The sequence below is a fragment of the Alligator mississippiensis genome, chromosome 4 (genome assembly GCF_030867095.1).
Source record: "Alligator mississippiensis isolate rAllMis1 chromosome 4, rAllMis1, whole genome shotgun sequence".
Taxonomy (NCBI): domain Eukaryota; kingdom Metazoa; phylum Chordata; order Crocodylia; family Alligatoridae; genus Alligator; species Alligator mississippiensis.
The window spans coordinates 210,792,744-210,809,671 of record NC_081827.1 but is presented as its reverse complement, the minus strand read 5'-3'; the positions used below and the strand labels follow the sequence as shown (position 1 = coordinate 210,809,671).

The following is a 16,928-nucleotide window of genomic DNA, read 5'->3' as shown; positions in this document are numbered from 1 at the left end:
TTCATCCAGAATACATTACCAAGAAACATTGAATTGTTATCTTTAGACAGCCTTTTCTAAGAGTTTACAATTTCTCAGTTCAGTGAAGCTTACCACCAGCTTGTTATCAGAACAAAAAACGAAAAATCATTCGGTTCAGAGCACAGAACTGATCTCACCTCAAAAGTACACATTTTCTTCTGATAACAGACACTTCATTGGACTGCAGAGGTGCCACTTCATGCTTTACAGTGAAGGCAATCTTTTTAAGGTTCTTCCACTTTTCAGGTAATTCCTAACAACATTACAAACAGATATTGTTTGTCAGTCGCACCTCAAACAACCCTCTCCACACACAAACACATACATGCCATACATACATCACCACTTCTTATTTTTCTGTGCCAGTTGACTTTGTTTCATTCACTCTCAACCTCTTTATTTAATGCTAAACATGGACTCATTACTCATGTTAATTTGCAAACTGTAATTAATGCAAAAGACTAAACTTTGTTTATGATAGTTTGTGTTTTCCACTTAGAACATATTTCTCTAACTTGACTTTGAAAATATACCCCAGCAATTCAATTATGCTACACATTATACATCAGTTGAGCCTTAAGACAATACATATTTTACTTATTTGACTCAATAATGCAAACATTTGCTGTTAAAGTTGTACCTCTTGTGACTGTCTTAGTATTATATCCAACAGCCCATAGCTTTATGTATCAGTTTGGACCTCATTTTCCCAGGAACTCAGCTGTGTAGCAGCAAGGATGTGTTTCACATCCAGCTGTGTACCAATGAGGACCCCAGTTTCACACATCACCAAGCCCCAACTGCTCTACAGAAAATACCTGTTGCTGACAATAGGTGTCAGCAACCAGGGCACCTGAACTATTGTTGAATACAAAGACAAGCCCTGTCCAATGTTATTTCAGTGCAGATGGTTAAATCCTGCAGTGAGAGATGGCTACACAAAAGCAGCACAGACAAGGATTATAAGTAACCTGGCTTGGTCTTGAACTTTAAAGTACCCTGCTGAATTCAATAGTTTCACTTAAGCAGATCATACTGCCACTTCATACTCCTATTGCTTAAAAAAAACAAATAACCCAGATTTTTTATTCTGATTTGATGTAGTATTTGCCATTAACTTGGGCTACAATTTTAATAGACATGAGCAATCCACTGATACTGCATCATAAATAAGGACACAAAGAAATCTCCATCTATAAATTGCACCTTAAAGAAGGTATTTCCATAGCAAAACCATGTTTTCCAAAAAAGTAATCAGACTTCATGAAAGATGAGAATTGAACATAAAACCACCTTTATGAAAGATTCATCATTTTCACACCCTGTGCATGACTGAAAACTTCTGAGAAATCATGATAGGGAGAAAACCCTAGCAGTTTGTGCTTTTTAAGTTAGAATAATCCAATTCTATGCAAAACCAATTCAGCACAGAAACCTCCCAATTGTGAAAACAAAGCAGAATAGAAGATTTGAAGAACCCACTTTCTGAAGAATCTTATTCATAACAATTGACACTGAGATTAAATTTAACCTGCAAGGTCTTAACTGGTTCAGTGTGGGAAACAGGAATTTGATTTCACCAAAAAACATCAAGTTTAAAATTCAACTTTAAAGCACGTTCATGAAAAAACATGTGTACATCCCCAGAGTAGACTAGTGGTTCAAGGCATTCGGCTGGAATGTGAGAAATCTTGATTCAAGCACCTGACCTGAATCCAGGAGGGAAGAATTTGCCTCCCATATCCCAGGCACATGCTCTGACCATCATGTTTTGAAGCCTCTTTTCTTCTCTCTGCCAGCTTTAGTCTTAGCCTTGGAGAATTCTTTTGAATGATTACACAATTTTATTCCTCCTGACCTAATGGAAATCTAAATACAGAATGGAAGTTTATTTTTTCAAGCACTTCTCTGAAATTGTGTGACACAGACACCTTTTACTTCAAAAAGGAAAGTGGTCTGCACCAGCAAATTCCTCCCATCTCATACCGCTTGCTACTTAGTTATAGAGGATGGATTGCTTTGTACAAAACCTTGGTCCTCCCACCTTACACTCGCCTATACTGCAGAGGAAGAAGGAGGTTGCTGTTCTTCCTCTTTCATTGATATATTATATTCATAAGCTTTTTCAGGGAGTAAGGATTGGTCTTGGTCCCTTTTGCAGGTATTTAAAGCTTGACCCCTTATGTTTGTAGAGGACGTAATAATGTCTTGTAGGGCTGTGCAAAGCTTCGGTCCTTGATTTGATTCGGTGGAGATTGGCCTGATTCTGAATCTGAATCAAATCAGGAGACCCTTTAATCTCTCCAAATAGATTCGGAGAGATTCGGGAAGATTCAGAGATTTGGACATAGACACAGCTTTAAATGTTTTTTCTACATACCTCTAGGTAGTGGGTGGTTCGTGAATGCTGCAATGCTGGGGTGCAAGCAGTATCCCACAGGAGCATGGGGGGGTCCCCAGCATGCTCAGCAGCAGACCCAGAAGTGGACCAGAAGCACTTCCTGTCCACTTCCAGGTCCATTGGAGAAGGCGCTGGAGGGCCCCTCTGCGCCCCCCTCCTGGCTCACTGACTGGTGCCTCCTGGGTCTGGGGGGGCACCCAGGGTCACCATGTGACTGATCACTGAGCGGTGGGGGGTGCAGGGGAGGGGCTCTTGCGTGCTCCCCAGCAGACCCGGAAGTGGACCAGAAGTATTTCCAGTCCACTTCCAGGTTTGATGCCAAACACATGGGGGGCCCCTGTGTTCCTGTGGGATGCTCCATCCACCCCAGCATTCAGGTACAAGCTGCACTGGTACCTTGAGGTATGTAGAAAAACCATTTAAAGCTGTGTCTATGGCCGAATCGCTGATTCTCCAAATCAGCATCAAATCTTCAGATTCTGATTTGGCCAAATCGAATCAGGGACAGTGATCCAAATCAACTAATCGAATCACTGTCCCCAGTTTGGGCCAAATCCAAATTGAATATGGCCCATTTTGCACACCCCTAACGCCTTGCATGTTGATCTATTCCAGCACAATGATGAAAACCACCTAATTCCCATGAATAGTGAACATGCCAACAGCCCTGTATAGCAGCAGAATAAAGGTTCTACAGCTCCAAGAACAGCTCCAAGAACTACAAAATTACTGTCCAACTGATGACCCACACATGCAATGCAGGGAAGGGGAAAGGGGTCTACACTCATGTGCAATACAACAAAAGTGTGTGTGTGGGAGGAGGGGGACAGTGAGGAGGGAGTGCAGCCAGAGGGCCCTTGGCTCGCACTAATGTCTTCCCCAGGGTATGGGACCCTTGCTGGTGCAGCCTATGCAGTGTGTTGCTCCTGGCTGCTTGGAAGCCGGACAGCTTTGGCCTACAGCATTTCTAATGGAAACTGGTGAGTGATTCAAGCCACAGAACTAGGGTCAGATGGGCTTGCAACATGTTACGAGTGAAATATTATTCTGAATTTTTAACACAGGATTTGGAATGACGTTTTTACTTCCATTATTTTAGTAAAACATTCCCTTCAGCCGTAGAAGCAGAAACACAGTGCTGCCTGGTATGAGAACTAGAATCAAACAATGAGCATTTGGTATGATCTGTGTTATATGAGAGGCAAGACTGGAGGACCTTTCTGGTCTTAAATGTATGTATTTATAAACTGATTTGTTTAATTTTATTATCCAGAGTTAAATGGCTATTGTAAATGAGAAGCATAATTGGCAAGAAGTCCACTACATTTTCAAATCCCTTAAGTTTCTATGGCTTAGAGTGCTATAGATAAGCCCCTTCTATGTATAGCTATTAATTCATTAGTGACCTTTTCATTTACATCTGCTGTGGGTAATAAACCACCTACTTCCCATGAGTGTAACTAGGATGGGGCAAGTGGGGCACTAGCCCTGGCTTCCAATTTAGATGGTGTACCAGAATGCCAGCCCCTGGGGAGCCCACACCCCAACAGCCACAGGAAGCAGCATCCAGGTCCCAACAGTAGCAGCCAGATAAGGCATTTGCCTGAATTCTCCTCTCCTCCTCCCCAACCCTGAAACCTTGTTCTCAGGTACTTGGCACAACACCTCCATCCCCTCCTACTTCGCTGTCTACACAGGGCACAAATATTGTTAGTTAAGTCTCTGCTTCATACAGTCTTTCCACTTGCCCTTTTTGAGAACATAGATAATGTTACACTGGAAAACAGGTCATCACTAAATCCTTTGATGGAATTAAGAACATTGAGAAAAATCCTAAAGGTCCTTAACTAAGTGCCTCATTTAAGACAATGGCAGTTTTGCCTGCATAATGAAAAAGGACAGCAGGTTATCACTCCTTCTTTGTTTATTTGAAAAAAAGATATATATATATATATATATATATATATATATATAATATATATCTCCAGATTAGACAACCTACAACCTATACCACTATATCCAGGTTAAACATTTCTCAATGCAAAAAAAATGGGTGTATGAAACTTTCCTGCTTTCAAAATACTACAAAGTGTTGTTATACAGGTGCTATTGAATCCTTACCTGTAGTTCTGTGTAGAATTGTGCTGGTAGCTGCTGCCTATAGGTTCTCAGTAGCTCCACAGGTGATTGCAAAGACTTGAAAATGTCATCTATGAATAGGCGATCCCTTGCAACCATCAGGTGTCCCAGAATTTCAACCAGAACCATGTCATCTCCTCCTTCCACTTCCTTAGCGAACCTTTTTTCATTTTCATGGATTAATTTCTCTAACTCAGTAACACTAATAATATGTAGTATTAGAAAATGTCAACAGTTAATTAGCATAGAGCATGTGAAAACTTAAAGCAAGCTGTACACATCAATTATATTAATAAACAAGTAAATGCAATCAAATCACATCTCAAAGCACTGTGTCAAGTTTCTTATAAGCTGACAATTGAAATTTGCATGTATGGATGCAACTCCATGGATAGACAGGATGGGGTGCAAAAAGTTGATTCCCATCAGGCCCTGATTTGCCTTTCCTTTTCCAGTACATCTGCTGAGGAGATAGCCATAATCTGGCCCTCAATGCTCCAAAGTAAGAGAGGTAGTGGGAAAGGGGGATGATTAGCACAGCCGGTAGCACTGCAAGGCCCAGAGAGAGGTCTAAGTACGGCAGCTGTTACATCATAATCCACACCCTATCACAGAACCAGGATGGTTAAACAATGGAAATGGAAACTACACTATTTAAAAGTGCAACCAGGCTCTCCTCTGGTTATTCACCTCTTAGAATGACTAGACATTCATTACTCTTAATCCATCATATCCTGCCTCTAATAAAATATATTAGAAAAATAAAGAAAGTATGTGCTTGCTTTGATGGTACCTTCTACTTGATGGCTTCCAAGCTCTTTACTGAACAGTTTTATGATCTACACAGATATCACTATCCATCATTCATAGATAGAGGAAGTCAGGCAGAGAAAGGTTATATCTATTGCCCTAGGTCACATCTAAGACTGAGAGAGAACTGGGACCAGAACTGTCTCTCATTCCTAGGTTTTATCTTCCCAGTCCTTCTGGCCCTCCTTTAACCCAAGGATCTGAATTTCCAACACAATCATTTAAGAGTATTCTAAGTGGCTCACCTGTGAATTACATGGTTGCGCAGATGCTCCTTAAACATCCAGCTCCACTTTTATTAATATTCATTAAAGGCATTTTAAAAGGCTTAATGTCAACTTGGAACCAGCTATTAAATATCTTCTGATTTTCAAATTTACTAATTTCCTTGAACAGTGTCTCATAAACAGTGATCTTCAAGGGGGAAAATGTCATTAACACCTTGGATTTTTAACCAAATCTAAAAAATAATGTAATGGTTTAATACCTGTTCTATAGACACAAGACAGAGAAATACAAACTGCAAAAACTGAAGTACCTGTGCTTTAAAGTGTGCTAGCTTTGGGATGCATTTCTGATGCTCATATTCTGTGGATGATTCAAGCTGCTTAGTAGTAAGAAATTCCCCATATAGGAGGAACTGCTTCATATATTTAGTCTTACCATCCATCCATAGGTAGCTGTATTTGCTAAAATGACTTTGATACTCCTGAACATTAACACTGACTGACTCCATCTTGCTCATGACTACCTGACACATTTCTTCCAGTATATCCATCTGACCCACATCTTGCTAAATGGGAAAATGGAAATGGAGCCAATGACTTAATTTAACTTAAATTAAGAAAAGGTGGGCTGAAAGCCAAACCACAAACTACTTGCCAGGATCCAAGAAGTTACATCAATGGCAAGCATGTAAACTAACCTGCCAGTTACCAACAAAATCAATCACATTTTCATTTCTTCGTTTTCTTTGTCCTCCGTTTTCTTGTGCAGGGACCGGGACTCCCCCACCATGTTTCAAGACGGAGGCAAGGGGAATGCCTCAAGACCTAAGGTTGAGGAGGACTGGGTTAGAGTGCTTCCGGAGGTGCTGCACATGTTCAAGTCAGCAGGTCCAGATGCTCTCCACCCCAGGGCGTTGAGGGAGCTTGCAGGGGATATTGCTGGGCCCTTGGCATGGCTTTACGAGTGCTCGTGGTGCTTGGGCCAGGTGCCAGATGATTGGAAGATAGCCAATGTAGTCCCCATCTTTAAGAAAGGGAGGAGGGAGGACCAGGGCAACTATAGGCCTGTCAGTCTTACCTCAATCCTGGGGAAACTCTTTGAGAAGATCATCAAGGAGCACATCTGTGATGGGCCAGCATCGGGGATGATGCTCAGGGGCAACCAGCATGGTTTCATTAGGGGCAGGTCATGTCAGACCAACCTGATTGCCTTTTACGATCAGGTCACAAAAGCATTGGATGCAGGTGTCACCATGGATGTAGTCTTTCTGGACTTCAGCAAGGCCCTTGACACTGTCTCCCAAATAAGGTGTTGAAGGCTATACTAAGCAGATGACTTCTGAATCAAGTCCTACTAAAACCACCCAAGAGACTGAATCCTACAGGCAAAGTTCCTTCACAAAATATTCCCTGTTGTTCAAGCATTGGGCTTGAACCTTACAGACAGACAGAAAAATGATGTCTCATTCAATTATGACAGGCAAAACATGTAATAAGACACTCTCTCTGCCCACCTTCCAACATTTGGGTAAGAGAGAATTTTGTCTGAAATCTAGCAGATGCAATAGATACTATATAAAGCTCACAGTCTGATCATAGAAGCTTTTTTCTGGTTTCAGGAAACTTGTATTCAATATTAACTGTTGCTAGTTCCAAGAAATATCACATAACTGCCCAGATGGACTTAGCAGTTATTGCACCATCTGACAGGAGAGGAGGAAAGCTGAGACTACTCCTTCTCAAAACACTCCCAGGCTCAAGAAAGGTGCAAAATAGACCTCTATGTCTGTAGGGAACAGTGATTAGGATCTGTGCACCCCTTGGGACTGGGACCTTAGAATTGGACAATCGAAGTAGAAGCCAACCCAGAGAAACTCAAGCTGACAAGAATCACCACCTCCCCCTTTTCCTGGGGAAAAAGAACTGTTGGACAATGATGATACAATCAGCCTGCTTTTCCTATTTGCTTCACCCTTGTCTAAACAGTCTCTGCCATGTATTGACTGGCAGTTTGCTCCAATCCCATTCTACCTCCTCCCTCAGCACCTCTTCCCCTAAAATTAACTCAAGATGCCTCTCTTCTTCCTTTTTCCCCATACTATCTTCCTCACTTCCCATCTATTCAGCATTGCTTTTCTTTGGTGTATCCCTTACTGCATATTTCACAGTATTGCTTCTTGTGTATTCTTTGTATGGCTGTGACCCACTTATATTTACCTGGGTTTTTAACTGATAGCTTATATATTTGAGAGATTTTGATTTTAGAATTCACTTTTGACTTCAATAAATACATCTGGGAAAAGGAAATGAAATCACAACAAAGCTCTCACCTTGTAAACTGGAGTTGGGTAAGACTTGCTATAAAAACCCAAGCTATTCTTAAGTATTCCAGTAACAGCAAAACTACAAGAATGTTTTAATATTATTCATAAACCATTTTTATTTCCTGTGAACATTCACATGAAGTTGCTGTAGGCAAAGAGATGTGAATACACATGCTAAGTAGTATTACGGGGATCAGAGAGCAGAAACAATGTCAGGTGACCTGTGCATGCAATTACACAGCACAGAGAGCACTCAAACCAATCACCACAGCAAAGCAAATGGTTCTCAGGAAATATGATTGCATAAATCATTTGCAACAACATTCTAAGTAATGAACCCACTGCAAACACAAAAAAACTGTTGGAGAATAATTCACAAACATCAGAAGCTGCATTCATCAAATAGCTTATTCTCTGCAAACAGAATGCTCTAGACCTCTTTGAATATTGAAGATGGCATTCTAAATTGGGCAACTGAAATAGAAAGAGTTAAAAAAAACAGGCAATGTAATTGTAAGAATACATCCTAGTTGCTGAAGGAAATGACTAGAGGCATTAATACAAGAAGGAGAGAGATAAAGGTTAAGGAGTGCAGAAAATGACAGCTCAGCAGGAACAGATGGTTAAAAGTCTTACAGCTCCTCTTGAGAGATTAGCCTTCTTGGCATAAGCTATTGCATGGGGGTGACTTGGGTGGAGAAAGCCTTATGGAAGGGTCAGCTATCATATATTTTTTAATATTACCTAATAAATGGTTTTTTTCCAAGATGTTTGACAACTCTGTTTACAAATGATATGATTCTGTAAATGTTTCTGATTAGTCCTTCCACAATGTCAGAAAAATTGCTATTGACATTAGGGTCCAAAGAAGGTTTAAAAATCATTTCACTGCCATTAAGAACAAGCAGCTGCACTTCAAATAAAGGAGAGGATTTAAATGTTGTCTCAGTGTTTTCAATCAGGTACTGGAGAGAACACTTGATACCTTTGAACAGCCCATCTAAAATCATGTGGTCTATGTACTCGGTGTAGGCTTTCCATTCATCAGAGAGAGGATCTGCCTGGAGCAAGTTCTGATTGTCCTGGAAAGGGTAATTTAGAGAATGGGCAACAGGGTTTAGAATTGCTCTTCTCTATGTGGAATTCTTATCCCTGCTAATTGATAAGTTTAGGAGTAAAGGAACTCTCACTTTGATGAAGAAAAGCTTTCCCACCATTTACAACATAATTACCTTTTCATTGTAACTTTTACAAGTACATCTGGAACTAATTGCTGAAAGCTATTTCCCTTTAGAGCTGGATTTGCATTAGCAATTGCAAATATTTGAAAACATTTTTTTAGGTTTTGTAAACTATTTAATTCCAGCTTTCCCATTCAATTCAACATGCTTATTGACAATAGCAATTCCCAGCACCAAATGTGTGCTGGATTTATGAAGTTATCACTGGACTAACTGATGAATTCTCTCTTCTGTCTCTTGGACCATACAGTACAGTTTAGACAATTTTACCTTATCATCAAGGCACAGAAGGGAATAATTTTGACCATTTTTCCTTACAAAGAAGGAAGCTTCACTCAGTCTATGCAAACGCCATCATATTAATTCCACATTACATTTGATCTTCTGGATTGTACTATCCACATGGTGAACAAGTTCCCTGGTCTGTTCAATATAATTCCATAGGTCTTCATTCTGCCAGGTCAGGACAGCTAAGGAAGGTTTCAGCGGCTGGTCAATACTCTTGTGGGCTGTGAGCTCTACTTCCACTCACAATATGGTCTACCACAGTCTATTGTAGCACTTCATAATTAAATTTCTGATATACTGATTGGAGAAGAAAGAAATCACACTATTCTTTATGCATTTATCGGGAAAAAAAAATTACCACAGATTTTTCCTTCTCTGGGGTTGCTGTTTACTTCAAAGATGCTCAACAGGCTAGAACCAAAATATAGGCTTATTTGTCATATTTAACTCTATTGCTTGTTTGAATTATTCTAAAGTATAAAATTGGAAAGATTAAATACATTCTACTTCTATTTTGTTTACAACATTGGTTTAGTCAGGGATAATGTTGCCTTGAGCAGGGGACTGGACTAGATGACTTTGTGAGGTCCCTTCCAGCCCTACTTTCCTATGATCTAGGAAATGGACTAAAATCATAAAACTCCACCAAGGTGCATGGAGCTGCAGACACTTTGGAGGATAGAATTAGGATTCAGAATAACTTTGATATACTTGAAGAATGGTCTTCAGTTAATCAAATGAAATTCAATCAGGGCAAGTACAAAGTCTTGCACTTTGGATGGATCAATCACAAATACAAACCAGGGAAAAAACTAGTTATGCTGAAATACTGTCAAAAGAGACCTGAGAGTTACAGTGGACTGCAAGCTGAATATGAGCTAACAGTGTGCTCTTGTTGCAAAACAAGTCAATAGCATACTATATTGGGATGCATTAATAGGAGTGTCACTTACAAGAAAAAGAAAGATTCTTCTACTCTTTTCACCACTGATGAGCCCTCACCTGGAGTAGTGTCCAGTTTGGGGCACCTGCACTTCAAGGAAGACATAGACAAATTGGAAACAGTCCAGCAGAAAGCAAAAATAATAATAATAGTAAGTGCTCACTAACCTAGGTGATTTTGAGAAGTTTGGGAAAAATTAGATTACTGAGTTGAGAGAAGAGAAGACTGAGGGGGGATTTGATAACAAATACCTTAGGTGTGATATCAAGAGACTGTTGATAAACTATTCTTTGTGGCTGCAGGGGACAGGACAAGAAAGTAACAATATTAAATTGTAACAAGGGGCATATAGGTTGGATCTTAGGAAGAACTTTTTCACACTGCCAGTAGCTAAGCTTTGGGACAAATTACCTAGAGAACTTGCAGAATCTCCACCTCTGGAAGTTTATAAGAGCAGATCTGACAAACAAGTACCTTGAGTGGTTTAGACAGGGATGATCCTGCCAAGTATTTAAATAGTTAATAATGAACAGGCTTCATTGCTCAGTACAAATTTCACAACTTTGTAACTTCCCAATTTGAGGAACTGATGCTGTCAATACACCTGCAAACTAATACACCATGGGGAATGGGCCCTTTTTCATTCGAAGAAACAAATATATACATTCAGTAAAACCAAAATATAAGATTAACTACAAACTACAGGGTAACCACCATCCAGGAGACAAGATAATTGGGAAAAATAGTGGAGCATAGTTTTGTTTTAGTTTAAGGTATTTGAAGATGTGAACAGATTACTACAGTTATGTCAATTTTCTTTCATGTGTTTATATTCACACACATCTGTCATAAGAGATCTTCTGTATTTACTTTGAAAAAACTCTCTCTCCTGGAATATAGGTAGATTGCAACTTCTGGTATATTGGGATATTTCAGAATCTCAAGTTACTTACCTTTCAGAGGACAGCAGACACCAAAATATACATATGAGATTTGAGTATTATTTTATACAAAATATAGCTGTTGGTATCTTTGATTAAAAAATGAAGCTGTTTCAAATGATCATACAATGGGGAAAATCCTGCAGAATTTGCTTGAAGAAAATTCTTATAGACTTCAAGAGAAGTTTTCCCACGGTAAAGAATGCAAGACTTTGTTCTCAATGTACTTTAAATCTGGTCACATGTTTCATATTTGTATGCAGTTTTTAAAAAACCTGAAAAGTATACTTGAAATTTAAACCACAAATATATGAGGGCAACTATATTAGAATACATTCTTGCAAATTTTTAACTGATATGTATACAGTTGTTAGTAAATTCTGGACAAAATTCTTAGATCTGATCCATACTGAGCATCTACAGGTTTCCCTTGATTTATGTGGGTTCTTTATATGCGAATTCGCTCTTATGTGATGAGCATATTTAGACCCATAATTTGTTATATGAGAGGTAAATTCGCTCTTATTCAATCGGCATAGATGCCCCCCGGCCCCAGCAGGTAAGTCTGTGTGGGGAGGAGAAAAGGCCATGGTCCCATTCACCCCAGCCCTAGCTGCAGCAGCCCCAGGAGAGGCCGCCGCCAGCTGCCTGCAGCTGCTGGGCTGCACCATGCTCTACCTGTCTCCCCACACCTGGGTTCACCCCAGCTCCTGGGCTGCACCATGCCCTGCTGCAGGCAGCTGGTGTAGACTGTTCCAGCACAGCCTGGAGTGAGTGCGGACAAGCAGAGCCCCAGGTGGCATGGCGTGCAGCACTCACCCCAGCCCTGGCTGCAGCAACCCCAGGAGCAGCCGACATCAGCTGCCTGCACCAGGGCACAGCACAGCCCAGGAGCAGAGGTGAGTGGGCACAGGCAGAGCATGGTGCAGTCCAGTGGCTGCAGTCAGCTGGTGCCAGCCACTCCTGGGGCCACTGCAGCCAGGGCTGGGATGAGTGCTGCTCTGTTCCCACTGTTTTGCTGCCTTGTGCAGCCCTGGAAGCAGCACCCCTCCCCAACCCCTTCCCTAGTGCCAGCCTCACTCCCTCCCTCTCTCTCTCCCTGCTATGGGAATCTAGCCCTATTTGTTACATTCTAAAGTGGGTTCACTTTATGTGAATTTGATTTAAGCACAGTTCTCCGGGAACACATGTACAGCATAAATTGAGTGAAACCAGCATCTCTGTTTGCAAAGGGAATTTTTATCATAAAAGAAACAAGAGTTTCTGATATAATTTAAATAAGTATTAAATACATATCTGCACAAATGAGATTTACCACTGAATTACCTTTGGATCAAAATTTACATCCTGTAAATATTTGAGAATGGGTTGATTAAGATATGATATACAAAGAAGGTGCCCAGGAGGTGTATATTTCTTCCTCATAGCTATCCAGAACTTCCAACATTCTTTCATACTTTTGGAAAACGACATTTGCCTCCTCCATCTGCAAAATTCTAGAGAGAGAAGAGATTTCACCTCAATGTCATTTCTAAGTGCATGGCATGGCTATAACCTCAGAAAGCACCTGAAGTATTTTAAGCCCCATTGTACAATGTTTTACAGCAATACTTACAGATGATTGATGTATCTAAAATGTGTTCTGTGCTTGAGCAGCCTCTCATAACTCCCAAGACCATTTTAAATTGCCTCTAGTCACCAACGTATTTTTATGAAATGCATCACATTCATTCCTTAACTTAAATAAACAGAAGCATTTATGGTGATAAACTGCCAATTTTACCATCAATATAACTGCAAATAAAGCACCAAATCTGCTCCTCCTGAAGTTAATATAAAACCTCCCACTGACTAATGTGGGAACAGGCTTGAGCCCAGACTACTATAACATAGGGGAAAATTCCCATTGGCTTCAACAGAACCTGATCTTTGCCTTTAATGCTTCTTACATTGTGGCCTACAGAAGCACTTCAGGTGGTTCAGGCAGCTGCTTTTGTCACTCCGGTGAAGCATCTGTCATTTTACAAGGAATGAAGCTTTCTGCTGGCTATAGGCCAGTCCAGTGTTCCCTTAGGGCTCCCACAAGCTTTTCCACCTAACCAAAGTAAAAGAAAACCTACTCTGATCCCTAGATAGCTATTTCAAGTCTTTGTTAGATGTTCCTTCAGCTAAATCCAACTGTGCACGTATTTATGACCAATGTCAGAGGGGAGGGGGAGCAAACAAAAATGAGGTCATAACTAAGCTGCTGAGGAAAGGACAGCTCTACAGGTGGTACTGCACTTGCTACCAAGAGGACCTGCAACCTTTATCTTAAGATAGGTCCTGATTTTGGAAACCTGCTTTTTTCTTTTTCAGGATTTCTTCCTGAAAATTTCACAAGAAGAATTCTTAAAGATGAAACTTCATGCCAAGGGTTCAGAGTGTGTGTGTGTGTGTGTGTGTGTGTGTAAGCAGAGGTGAAACTAGTATTTTTGGCACCCTGGGCATGAGATCAGGGGAGAAGGATGCCAAGGTGCTACAGCCACTGCATAGGATCCCCTGATGCCAGAACCAGCCCCTGTAAATTGGTGCCCTACTTGCCCACCCCTAGTTATGCTATTTCATGAAAGAGCCTACAGAGTTGGAGGTCTGCTTTTTCAACACAGGGATGAAATTCCACATTCTGGTCACTCAGGACTGGCTCATGTATGTTAACTGCTTACAGAGAGGATTTGAGAACACAAAAACAAAAAAGAAACCTTTATTTACTAGCTACTTGTAAAAAACTGGGTTGACAAGCTCTCACACAACTGTTGTAATTATGGTTAAGACTGAACATGAAAAATTGTGTAACAGTTCTGACAAGTTTTCACATACATTCATGTTACCCATTTTCTGCCCTTTAAACTGTGTTTTTTTTTTCACAAAATTTCATAGATATGGTAATTTGGGCATGGAAGCAGTGAGTAATTTTGATTTGTTTCATATTCCTACAATGAAAAAGTATCATTAAAATGGATTATGTTATAATGGAATGTAAATATTGGAAATGCACAATGAAATGTAGAAAATGCTCAGATTTCTAGCTTTTTTTAATTATCTGCTGCATTTTCCACTGTTCTGTATCTGCTTGTACCAGAGTAAAGGCTTTTTAAAATCTTCCTAACTCCTTGCATCTGTCATTATCTTTTCACATTAGCTCCTCGTGGCTCAATTAGCTCCTTCTTTCCAAATCTTAGGATAAGGGAAAAAGTGATATCACCAATGGGTCTGATTCCCACTCCTTTGCTAGGATTTCTTAAGTACCAATATCTTATTTCTACATAGTCATTAGGCATCATTAGAGCACTGACTAGACAAAGGTGCATTTGAAAATCCTCAATTTACAAAAGCTTCCCAAAAATGTAAACTGAGCAAGAAATCTCATTAAAGCATACTCTCTCATAACATTTTCACTATCTCTACTTTTACTCAAACCAGAAATATCATAAGAAACCATCTTTCTCCTGCTTTTTCTTCTTCATAGATTCATAGATTCATAGATGTTAGGGTCGGAAGGGACCTCAATAGATCATCAAGTCTGACCCCCTGCATAGGCAGGAAAGAGTGCTGGGTCTAGATGACCCCAGCTAGATACTCATCTAACCTCCTCTTGAAGACCCCCAGGGTAGGGGAGAGCACCACCTCCCTTGGGAGCCCGTTCCAGACCTTGGCCACTCGAACTGTGAAGAAGTTCTTCCTTATGTCCAATCTAAATCTGCTCTCTGCTAGCTTGTGGCCATTATTTCTTGTAACCCCCAGGGGTGCCTTGGTGAATATATACTCACCAATTCCCTTCTGTGCCCCTGTGATGAACTTATAGGCAGCCACAAGGTCGCCTCTCAACCTTCTCTTGCAGAGGCTGAAAAGGTCCAGTTTCTCTAGTCTCTCCTCATAGGGCTTGGTCTGCAGGTCCTTAACCATAAGAGTGGCCCTTCTCTGGACCCTCTCCAGGTTATCCACATCCCTCTTGAATTGTGGCGCCCAGAATTGCACGCAGTACTCCAACTGCGGTCTGACCAGCGCCCGATAGAGGGGAAGTATCACCTCCTTGGACCTATTCGTCATGCATCTGGTGATGCACGATAAAGTGCCATTGGCTTTTCTGATGGCTTCGTCACACTGCCGACTCATGTTCATCTTGAAGTCCACTAGGACTCCAAGATCCCTTTCCACTTCTGTGCCACCCAGCAGGTCATTCCCTAGGCTGTAGGTGTGCTGGACATTTTTCTTCCCTAGGTGCAGCACTTTGCATTTCTCCTTGTTGAACTGCATTCTGTTGGTTTCTGCCCACTTGTCCAACCTGCCCAGATCTGCTTGCAGCTGTTCCCTGCCCTCTGGTGTGTCCACATCTCCCCATAGCTTTGTGTCATCTGCAAACTTGGACAGAGTACATTTCACTCCCTCGTCCAAGTCACTGATGAAGACATTAAAGAGTATTGGTCCAAGGACCGAACCCTGCGGGACCCCACTGCCCACACCCTTCCAGGTCGAAACCGACCCATCCACCACGACTGTCTGGGTGTGACCCTCCAGCCAATTCACCACCCACTGGACTGTGTAGTCATCCAAGTCGCAGCCTCTTAACTTGTTCACCAGTATGGGGTGGGATACCGTATCGAAGGCCTTCCTGAAGTCTAAGTATACGACATCCACCCCTCCTCCTGTGTCCAGGCGTTTCGTAAACTGGTCATAAAAAGAAACTAGATTGGTCAGGCACAATCTGCCTGCCACGAACACGTGCTGATTTCCCCTCAGCATAATTTGTCCTGCCGGGCTCTCGCAAATGTGAGCCTTGATAATTTTTTCAAAGACTTTGCCAAGGATGGAGGTGAGACTGACTGGCCTATGTCATAACCCAATGAGTTTGGTGCCTCGGCACTATGGAATTTTCTTGTCACCTGAGAGCCTCTTGCACAGCGAGGGTTTTTTCTGCATAAAGAACCCGTGTGCAGGAGAAAGTTCTCGCCACTTTGCAGCTGTCTTTGCAGGATGCATTTCTCTTTGCAGCACAGAAATGCATGGTGCAAAGAGTTCCCGCCATTCGGATGCAAATTCGTGCCCCGCAATTGGCTAGTGCTAAATTATTCACACGTGGCGGCCAGTAATTGGCTTGCTGGCCGTTTAAAAACTAGCGCAACTTCCGCCCAAGTCGAAGAACTTTGAGCACGCTGCAGAGTGCCTCTTAGAGATCCGACTTGCGGCTAGCTGATCGATAGACTGATCACCTATCGATCCTTCTTCCTGTTGCCGAACGCAGACGCAGACGTACCCTTTTCCCGTCGGCTTGAATTATGGACGAGTTTACTGGCATTGGCCTCGCCAGCTGGAGCAACTCGCATTGTTGTCCAGACGACCAAACCGTTTCCGTTGCAGCCACCCGCGACGTAAGTAAAGTTTTTAGCAACCATTAAGCTTTGTCAACCTCTCTATTCACCAGCCCGCCCTGACGAACGGGTAAATTCTGAATCACCTCAAGTCGGTTCAGCCCGGCCGAGACAGCCTATAGTTGCCCGGGTCCTCTTTCCTCCCCTTTTTGAAAATGGGGACCACGTTGGCCCTTTTCCAGTCC

General features: G+C 41.6%; 1 pseudogene; it reads right to left on the bottom strand.

Annotated features, from left to right (window-relative positions):
* The window catches only part of LOC102577168 (dynein beta chain, ciliary-like), a 264,557-nt pseudogene extending 258,568 nt beyond the window's left edge, over positions 1-5,989 (bottom strand).
* Positions 5,990-16,928: the final 10,939 nt, after the last annotated feature.